We start from the raw sequence: 10,163 nt of genomic DNA, 5'->3' as shown, positions 1-10,163 counted from the left end.
GAGGGGTGGTAGAAACCTTACCAATTAAATTCATAGTATCTATATAAACCCAGAGAATTTTGGACATAACAGCAGGTTTATTTTGATATGGGGCTGATGTGGTAGATTCTTTTAATGGTGTCATTAAAACAAAAATCTTTGGACAAAATAGGAAAGGCAATTCTTTAACCCTTTTTTCTCTGCAAGGAATTACCCACAGAAAGAATATAATTGCCTGTTAAATTTTAAGCGTGTTTAGAAGATGCAGAGCAGAATTGAATAATTATGCAGGTAATTGAATCCCTGAGCCTTTTTCTTTATGCAAAGAGTCCAGATAATTGATGCAAGGATGAATTATCCTGATCATGATCTCATTTCTGGACTTTGCTTTAGTAATTGCAGATTAAAATTCACCCAATATTTATTGAACAGCAGCTGATTCCAAGGTTTCCCATATGCTTAGTTAATTTTCCTGACACCTTCATAGTATAAGTATTAATTGCATCTTACAGGTGAGGGAACTCAAGTTTAGAGAGGTTTATAACTTGCCATGGAATTGGATTTGAACCCACAACCTCACACATTAAGTCGGGCACAGTGTCCTCTAAACCATGTGAACAAATAAATGAGAAATGAAACGAACATAGGTGTCAGAGCCGCAAATTCCAGGAGAACACCAGTACCCCAGAAATGAGTTTGCCCCTCTGAAATTCTAACTGCAAATGCCTTGACCACCGCTGGGGAGTCTGTCTCCAGGCACTCTGAGAGCAAAGGAGACAGTACATTTACAACAAATTTGCTTTGTTTTCTTCATAGGCTACCTGTCACTTTCTATTTACCTTTTTCACCTGATTTTTTTGAGAAGCAGAGGAAATGTTATGACATTAACTGGTCAGCAGTTAGAAAGTATCTCACAATTTATCTAAGGAATATAGAGAAGCTTTCTGGAAGGCTGCATTTCCCTTTGCCAGTGTTACAGATAAACATTTTATTTTACATATAGAAGATCAAAGCTCTGAAAGGGAACAAACAGCAATTTAAAATTCCAATGCCTGAGGAAAAAAAAAAATGTATCCAAAGAGATAATTCCTCGGGCACTCACTGTCTCCTATTCATAGAAAAAAGAATGCATACGATTGAAAATATATGAGAAAACTGAAAGAAGCAGGAGGTGGAGAGAGACAGAACAGAATAGCTGTTGTCTAGAAAAGAGCAGATGGTCCTCAGTTGGTAAGAATACCAATCTCATTCCAGTGGTGTGTGACTTAGTAGAGCCAAAATAAATGACATATTGGTCCAGAGAGGAAACTGCCACAAGTAGAAGCTGGCCAGAGAAATGAAGAGCTATAGGAGGTATTCAAGGAAAACATGGTTTTCATTTGCATTTTCCCCTTGGTTTGACCTTCTCCTTGGTTTACTGACAAACTAGTATCCTGCACATTAAATCATGACATGAGCTTCTTTCTAGACCCTTACTCAGCAACCCACCCCAAATCTGTCTCAATAAGTGCCCAGCAGAAGCCAGTCCTTACAAAAGCCCTCAGACCCCAGAGAGGTCATGATGTTTTCCTCCATTTCCTATCCCACTTCTTTGTCTTTCTCAGCCCATAAATTACAATGGCCTTCATCAGAAAGAGTTTTGAGCAAAATCTACACTTTTCTTTTTTTCTTCTCTAAGGAGCCACTAGCGTAAATCTATCCAGAAAGATCAACTGGTCTTTCTGACTCATTAAACCTATCAGAAAGCAGGACGTTTCTGTGTTTATTCACTCATTCCTCAATTGTTTAACCAGTGCCTAGTCATTTCCAGATGCCGTGTCAGGTTCCAAGGATGGCGTGATCTGGCTTTCAACCCGCATGGGAAGACAGGACACTCAACACACTGCAGTTAGGGTATTTCACAGGTAGGAATGCCAGCATAGGATAGCACAAGCAAAGAAATTTAGACACTTTACTATTCAAAATATGCCCTTTCATGATTGATGGTGCTGTTTCTTGCAAATAAATGTGTTGCAAATCCAAACTGGTCTCTAGCCACAGATCGCTGCCTGCAACCATTCCCTGTCTATAATTCGGAAGTCCCTTCTGGACAAACGGCAAGCAGCCTCTGTCGCCAGGGATGGCTTTGATAAGCAATGTTCCTTTATGGTGAAAGAGACGTTCTCCTTACCTGAGCGGTTTCCAGGTGAGCAAACCCTGACTCAGCTGCCACAGCCTCTTACTGAGCTCCTTTAAATGTAGTGAAATCTTTTATTTTAGCTGTTTTGTTGGGGAAAATGTAAGTCAATAAAAAAATGCCCACCAGTTATTTAATGCCTTAATGTCTATGTCAGAGAAGCTACTATAGATGTGCATGGATGAGGTCAGTTTTTCCTTTGATTAATCTTGCAGGAGTCCTGAAATTGGTGACTCCTGAGCACAGACAGCAGCTTCTCCTCCTTTCCCTAGCTAGTTTCTCCTTCTGTTAAGCTTTCAAAGTGGAGAATATGGTCTCATGCCACCAGCACTGCTGTCATTTCCAGTGCTGGCTAATGCTCCCCTGGGCGGGGGCGGGGCGGGGAGGTGAAGGGGGTGGGGAAGCAGAGAAGCTAGAGAAGAGAGTCTTGTTCAGCTTTTTCTCCGTGAACCCTCCTCCTGCTGCAGAGATGGTGGGCGTGGCAAATAGGGCTATTCCCCTGCCTCTTTGCTGCCCTTTTATTCTACTCTATCTGCCTTGCAAAAAGTCACAGGGGGTCACCAAGCGCATAATCCATCATAGCATTTTGACAGACTACCTTCAGCCCTGCTGAGGGAAGACACCGGGTCATTAAGGGCTTTCAACACAGAGGAGGAGGAATGAGATTATATATGAACCAAATTACCTCTCTCTTGGCCATGAGGGATATTAATGTTGAAATGGATTTCCTAGAGTCTATTGCAGGATCGTCCTGCCAGGACACCTTGAAGAAGAGAAGTAATACCACCTGTGTTTAACTCTGGGGGGGGGTGGGGGGGGGGTGGGTAGGACATGGGGGTGAATAGCTTAGCCCCCAAATTGTCTTCCAGCCTCAGACTTCCATTAAACTTCTATTGGATATTAGTCACAAGTGCTTTTGGGAAATATTAGCTATAAAGTAAAACAAATTGCTGATCATTTACCTTCACTTATATCACTTTGGGGCATACATCAGTTGTTGATGAGAAATAACAAAATTAATGGAAACCGTCTGCTGAAGAGAAATTGCTACCTACGGTCCTGCTCCCTGTGGGCTTTCATAACCAGGAGAATCAGTTACCAGAAAGCCTGGTGGGGAAAATAAACTTAAGGGATAAAAACGAGAAGAAATGATCTTTAAGTCAGCGACCCCATTTTATCCCCTTCTAAACAACCACAACCACACTCAACATTTGTATCGACTTAAGAGAAAACGTGAATTGGGCCCCTAGTTCCCATTGATTAATCACACTGAGAGACAAATCAGCCAGGAAACCAATTGAATTAAAAGGCTTCTTTATTTGCTGAACAAGATAAATAAAACCTAGGAACAATCCTTCAACATAGACAGTTATGACTCAGTTGTGAACACTCAGCGCAAAATGATCCTGAGGCTACGGAGAGAAATGACAGCTATCATTATTATTGTTAACATTATTAGTTGCTATTATTACCACATTTTATAAAAAGCTCATAAAAAATAGATGTGCCACAGTAAAACTTATCTCAAGAACTTAAAATATATGTAGGCGGAAAAAAAGAAAGATTCAAACTTCCATGATTATGCTTAAAGTTTAATATATGATTCTGCTACATAATTTTTTAGCCTATGACTGTAACTAAAAGACTAAGCAGACTTTTACATTCCCAGAAAAGGACAAGGCATGGGGTGCCTGGGTGGCTTGGTTAAACATTGACTTCAGCTGAGGTCATGATCTCTCAGTTCATGGGTTCAAACCCCACATTGGGTTCTGTACTGACAGCTAAGAGCCTGGAACCAACTTTGGATTTTGGATTCTGTGTCTCCCTCTCTCTCTGCTGTCCTCCCCCCCCCCCCCACACACACACTCCGTGTCCCTCAAAAATAAATGAACATTAAAAAAAAAAGGGAAAAGGAGATAAAGAAATCAGGATGCTGCAGCAAAATAAATACCATTCTAGTTGATAATTATCACACATACAGTAACTTTCAATTAACTTGGTCGCAGTTTAATTAAAACCTGTTTTATTTAATCAGATCTCCAGGAAGCTAGTAATTTGCATTTGCATTGTGTTTAGATTGGGTATTTTGTTCACCTCCAGTTCTTATTACCAGGTAATTCAGTAATGATTGCTTGCAACTAGGCCCTGGTAGTCACAAAATTTATCAACTCACCATAAAATGACCTCTGCTCGCATCTCCTTAGGTGTCTCTAACTTGTTTTATTCATGAAGCCCCTTGTTCCAGGACGCCAAATGCAGTTATCAGTGGGAAAGTTCAGCACCTGGCTTTAGACAGCTCGTAAGTTAGTGGCCCTTTAAGGGGCTGTTTCATTGCATTATACATTATGGGCTGAATGTACAGGAAAAGCAAAAGAGCAAACAAACAGAAAGCAAGGCATTGTCCTTTCTGTGAGAAAGGCTGTGATCTGGTTTAGAAAAGCATCTTCATACCTTAACCCCCACAGGGCCCCCCAGCCAGTCTCGTGTCCTCTGGCCTCTACTCCCTATTGCAGATCTACCTGGCAGTGTTGCATCTCATCCATCCCCCCGGGGCCTCTCTGACCATCACTCTCCTTAGGATAGCTGAGCCCAAACTCCTCTACCCTCAGAATCCACACAATGTAGTCCCAGTTACATACATCTCTCCTCCAGCCTCACCCTTAACACCTCCCGATGATGCTGGCTCCAGCCTTTATTCCCACCTGAGCCATCACCTCCTCCTTTGTTTAGCCATATTCTACCTGTACTTCAAGTTCAAGTTCTCCTCCTCCACAAAACTTGTCAGAACATCCTACCCTCAGCTCTTGCTCCCTTTCTCGTTCCTGGGACTTTCTGCTTTAGCAAAGATTTCACTTAGCAATCTGCCAAATTACATCCTTGGTCTCTGGTGCAGACACCAGGATTTACACCTTCTTGATATCCCTCGGCCCTATCCCAACACTATTTTTCCATACCTAGGAGTCCTCAACAAATGCTGATAAGTCATGATGGATGATGATAAACGTGGTAAATACTTGATGATGTTATGCCTTAAAACACTCCTAATATGTTGACATGTACAACCATTATATTTTAAATTTACTTGGGTCTTGCACCTCCCGACTACACTATATTTTCTCTGAGAATCTAGATCATGTCTTCTACTTTTGTTTCATTCCAAATTTTTAGCACAGTACTGTGCAAACTGAGATTAGAGATTACTAGATAATTACTGGCTTAATTTAATTAATTGGTATAGCTGACACAAATATCTGCAAAATGAAACACAAATATCTATGCCACTGCTAAGACTATAACTTAATTACTATTCTTCAACAATGTTAGTAGACTGTCTTTGTATTGACATTTCTGTGCTCAGTCTAATGGGTTATTTATTTAATTAATAGCTACTTGTCCATTAGAATCCATTAGCATATCAAAATAGTTTTTATCTGAGACTTGTCAAGAAAGAATAAATTGTACATGTGTTTACTCTATGATTCTTAATTGTATTACTTTAAGATGTATTACATCTCTTTGATGATCTAGGAGTCCCTAATTAAGATAACAAATTAAGTATACAAAACATTATCTTTAGAACTCCTTTGTAAAAGCAAGCATAATATGGGAATTTACTCATGCTTTAAACCTTTTCTGAAATAAACCAAGGTAAAATTAAATCAATTTGATTCTATAGGACTTTGTCTTGCATATGTAATAGATATACAAATCCATGAAGATATATTTGAGTTCATGTTAGTTGCGTTTCCAGGGGTTTCCATGATTTTGTTTCAGGTTGTTTGTTTCTTGGGGGTTTTGTTGCTTATTGCTTCTGTCAGACCACAAGAAGGGGCTTTCTTTGGTGAATATGCCATTCTTAGCTGTAATAAAGTTCTGTGTTGGAATCATCTTAGTTTCTACTCCCTACAAACAGTCCATTCTGTATTGAGATGACAGCCCGCTAGGAAAAAAAGAAAGGCAAATAGCAGAGGCAAAATACATCAACGTCGGAGCCTATCTAGTAAGCAAATGAACCAAGCCATCACCTTGAATCTGGGCAGACTGAGCTCAAAATGGCTGCTGTGAGGCACACTGAAGAACTTGATGTCATTTGTTCTATTTCTTGGAATCCATACACTGAAAGACTCCACTTTATCTTGAAGACATAGATAAACACGAACAAAGAGAAACAAGAACAAAGGAGACCACGGTCGTGTTTTTATTGAGACTTAAGTGCAGTCCATAGCCGGGCCCCTCACCACTCCTGTTTCACTGAAGACCAGATCATTTAATGAAATTATTGAATTATTAAAGAAGCATTTCTCACCAGCCCATCAGTCACTGTTTAGGGATTTATATTTCACAAACAAAATCAATAGTCTCGTGAGGACATCGCTGCTTGTATTGCAGAGCAGCACCATCTGTCAACACTGGAACTTGGGGAAATTTCGATATGACATACTATGGAAGCACCTTATATGCAGACACCTTAAAAATAAGTTGCAATGAGCGCCTCTTAACTACACCAAATTTGACACATTTAACACTCCCAAGAAAAGGGCACATTTAATGAAACTCACTGTTAACATTCTCAGCAGTCATAGCTATTATGGAGGCAGAGTATTCTCACCATCCAGGTCAACTGCTACAGGAAGGGCCCAGTGCAGGAAACCCACAGGTCTGAATTCTGCAAAGGGCCCACCCCTGTTCCTCCACCTGTTCTCACAGTGCATGCATGCATGCTAAATTTGTGCATAAGCACGTGCTGTGTGCATTCAAGGCTATAAATCAAAGGTCCAGGAGTATGTAATCATATCACTTGACACCAGACATTTTTTCTTACTCCCAACACCAGAAATCACGGGGAGGTGTATTTTCCTCAGAGGGTGAAGGAAGGTTAGGAGACAGAATTTTTGCCACAGAAGTCAGGTGCAAGGTAGCAGCCAATTCTGATTGTAGAATTTCTCAAAACAGTAAAGAGACTCTGCAGAGTTTTACCTCAGGAACCATTTGACAAGTTATTTAAATTTTGTGTCATTCAAGGTAAGAGTCACAGCAGATAGTTTTGGGCACTGGGTTATAAAGAGTTCTTATAGAAGCCACATGAAAATGTTTTCTACTTTTTCAACTCTAGGAGGTAGCTGTCAAAGGGTGCTATCAACCGAATGTTTGTGTCCTCTCCAAATTCGTATGTTGAAACCAATATGATGGTATTTGTAGGTGAGGCTTTTGGGAGGTGATTAGGTCATGAGAGTGAAGACTTCGTTCCTGGGATTTAGTGCCCGTATAAAAGAGGCCACAAAGAGTTTCCTCGCCCCCTCCACCAGGTGAACACAACAAAGACAGCAAAGAACCAAGAAGTGGGCTCTCACTAGACAGTGAATCTGCAGACACCCTGATCTTGGACTTCCCAGTCAGGAACTGTGAGAAACAAACGTTTGCTGTTTAAGCCACCTTGTCTATAGTATTCTGTTATAGCAGCCTAAATAAACAAAGACCAAAGGATTCCAGGCAGAATTTGTAGGAATTACTCCAACCATTAGAACATTACAGCTTCAGATGGGTTTTAACAAGTATTCCAAAATGTCTTCCAAGAAAACAGAAGCGTAGAAAGTGAACTAGTGTCCATGCTTCTGAATTCAGTCATTAGACCAGTGTCCTTAGAGAAAAAAAGACCTAACATTCTGATACCACTCAGACCTATCACGTGTACTGTACTACTCAGTTTAGATTAGATTACTCATTATTTATGGATGTCTACAGCATGTAAGGCACTATTCTGGGTCTGATAACATAGTGGTGAACAAAACAGACAAGATCCATGACTTCCCAGAGCTTCATTCTGGTTGGGAAATGGAAAATAAGTACATTAATAAATAGATAATACAATACTTTCTGATACTGATAAAAAACTATAAATAAAATAGACTGATATTCTAAATTAAAAGAACCTTTAAAAAAAGCAATAAAAGCTCTTTGAGAGCAAAAATGTACGTCCTGTTTATCCCAAGACCCCTGGAGTCTAATGCTATGCATAGTGCTTAATAGGAGTACAACTTTCCGTTTTTCTTTAGCAGTTGTTGAATTAATTCTAAATGCATGAAAAGTAAGACATCAACTGAAGCTGGAACTTTGAAAGAAAGAATTAGAAATTCACCAACAAGGCTTAAAATCCTTGGCAATCAAAATTCAAATGCAAATGGCAAGCAGCACAGGGAAAGCACTTAGATTTGCTCTCTGCCAAAGGATGGAGCTTCCAGCCCTCTGATCAGGGCTGCACAAAAGCCTCCTCATTCATCTAAAACTCAGTACTCTCTGCTCCCTGGAAGGAAGGGAACATTGGCTTTACTTTGATTCAGTTCTATTGTGTCAGGACATACAATTGCTTCATTACTGCTGGACTCGAGGGAGATTCTAGGATGAAACCTAGACATTCAAAACTATTCAATGCTGAACCTTCAGCCACACCTCCTGAGGGGTCAACCGAGGCTTCAAGTGGAGAACGAAGTCAACTTCCCATAGACAGCAGGCCACTGAACCAGAGTCCTTTCTGACTTACCAATCAATAATGGCACGTTACAGGGACAGGCAGAAAGAAGCCATAGGTCCAAGGAGGAGGTGTTCAGGCATTTCTTTTTTTCTCTGGGTTGCTGGTATTAGCTCCTAACAGGCATGTTTATTAGATGAAGTAAGTTGTGGTGGTTTTGTAGGTCTTAGCTGTAATAAGATCTTGTGTTTGGGTCACGCTGGTCTCTATTTACAGTTGTAATTTAAAAACAAACTACAGTGTGGTTAGAGCAGAGATAAATTTTTGCAAACTCATTAATTAGGGTGATATTTATATTGCACTGGTAACAGAGATTGTTTATTACAACTCAGGTTTCCTGTTTCTTAGGATCACTAGTAGAAAATGACATCACTGTTACAGGGCAACCCTCTGCCACAGACAGAACACTAGTCCCGGAGTTCTGTACGTGCTCACTCAGGCACTGGCCCTGTGACTATTGACTTCATGGTCACATCTACATTCACATTTTGGCTCTTTCCTCTCTTAGCTGCATGAGTTTGGGGAAATTACCCATTTCCTCTGAGCTTCTATTCCCTCCTCCATAAAGCGAGGGTGACAATATGCCCTTTGAAGATTTTATGATTAAATAGTGATGCGTATTAGTTTGCTGGGGCTACCATAACAAAGTACAACAGACTGTGTGGCTTAAACAACAGAAAATTGTTTTCCCACAGCTTCTGGAGGCTGGAAGTCCAAGATGAAGGTGCCAACAAGGTTGGATTCTTCTGAGACCTCGCTTTTTTTGTTTGCAGATGTCCACCCTCTTGCTACCTCTTCACATGGTCACCCCCATGTGTACATGTGGATCCCTGGGGTCTCTTTATCGTCTTATAAGGACACTAACCATATTGGATTAGGGCCCCATTCTAATGGCATCCGTTTGACTTAATCACCTTTTTCAAGACCTTATCTCTAGGGGTACCTGGGTGGCTCAGTCAGTTAAGCATCCAACTTTGGTTTCAGCTCAGATCACGATCTCACTGTTTGTGAGCTCGAGCCCCTTATCAGGCTCTGCACTGTCAGTGCAGGATTCTCTCCTTTTTCCCTCTCTCCCCCTCTCTCGCTCTGCCCCTCCCCTGCTTGTTCTCTCTCAAAATAAATAAATAAACTTAAAAATTTATAAAAAAAAATAAAGACTTTATCTCTAAATACAGTAACATTCTTCAGGTTAGAACTGCAATATATGACTTTGGGGGGATAAAATTCAGTCCATAACACAATGTTTATAAGGTGCTTAGTAAGTATGAGATTGCTTCTCCTTACCCCTAGTTTAGGGGTTGGCCTAGATTAGCAGATCTCAAAGTGTGGCCATGGATCCCTGAGGATTAACAAGCTTCTTTCAGGGCATTTGTGAGATCAAAACAATTTTCACAATAATACTAAGACTAAGGCATTATTTACCCATTTTTCAGTGTTGACTTTTGCCCTGATGGTGTTAAAGCAATGGTGGGTAAAACTGTG

The 10,163-nt window shown here is 40.5% G+C and overlaps 1 long non-coding RNA gene across 1 annotated transcript; it reads right to left on the bottom strand.

The window, feature by feature from the left end:
• Positions 1-3,509: 3,509 nt before the first annotated feature.
• LOC122220161 lies at positions 3,510-6,279 on the bottom strand. The gene is made up of 3 exons (XR_006202697.1): positions 6,181-6,279; positions 4,329-4,441; positions 3,510-3,567 (listed from the first exon to the last, which is right to left on the bottom strand). It is a non-coding gene; the product is annotated as an uncharacterized LOC122220161 (long non-coding RNA).
• Between the last annotated feature and the right edge of the window lie 3,884 nt (positions 6,280-10,163).

Source organism: Panthera leo, chromosome B2, assembly GCF_018350215.1.
Source record: "Panthera leo isolate Ple1 chromosome B2, P.leo_Ple1_pat1.1, whole genome shotgun sequence".
Taxonomy (NCBI): domain Eukaryota; kingdom Metazoa; phylum Chordata; class Mammalia; order Carnivora; family Felidae; genus Panthera; species Panthera leo.
The sequence above is the reverse complement of the archived record's forward strand: the minus strand, read 5'-3'. Positions and strand labels throughout refer to the sequence as shown.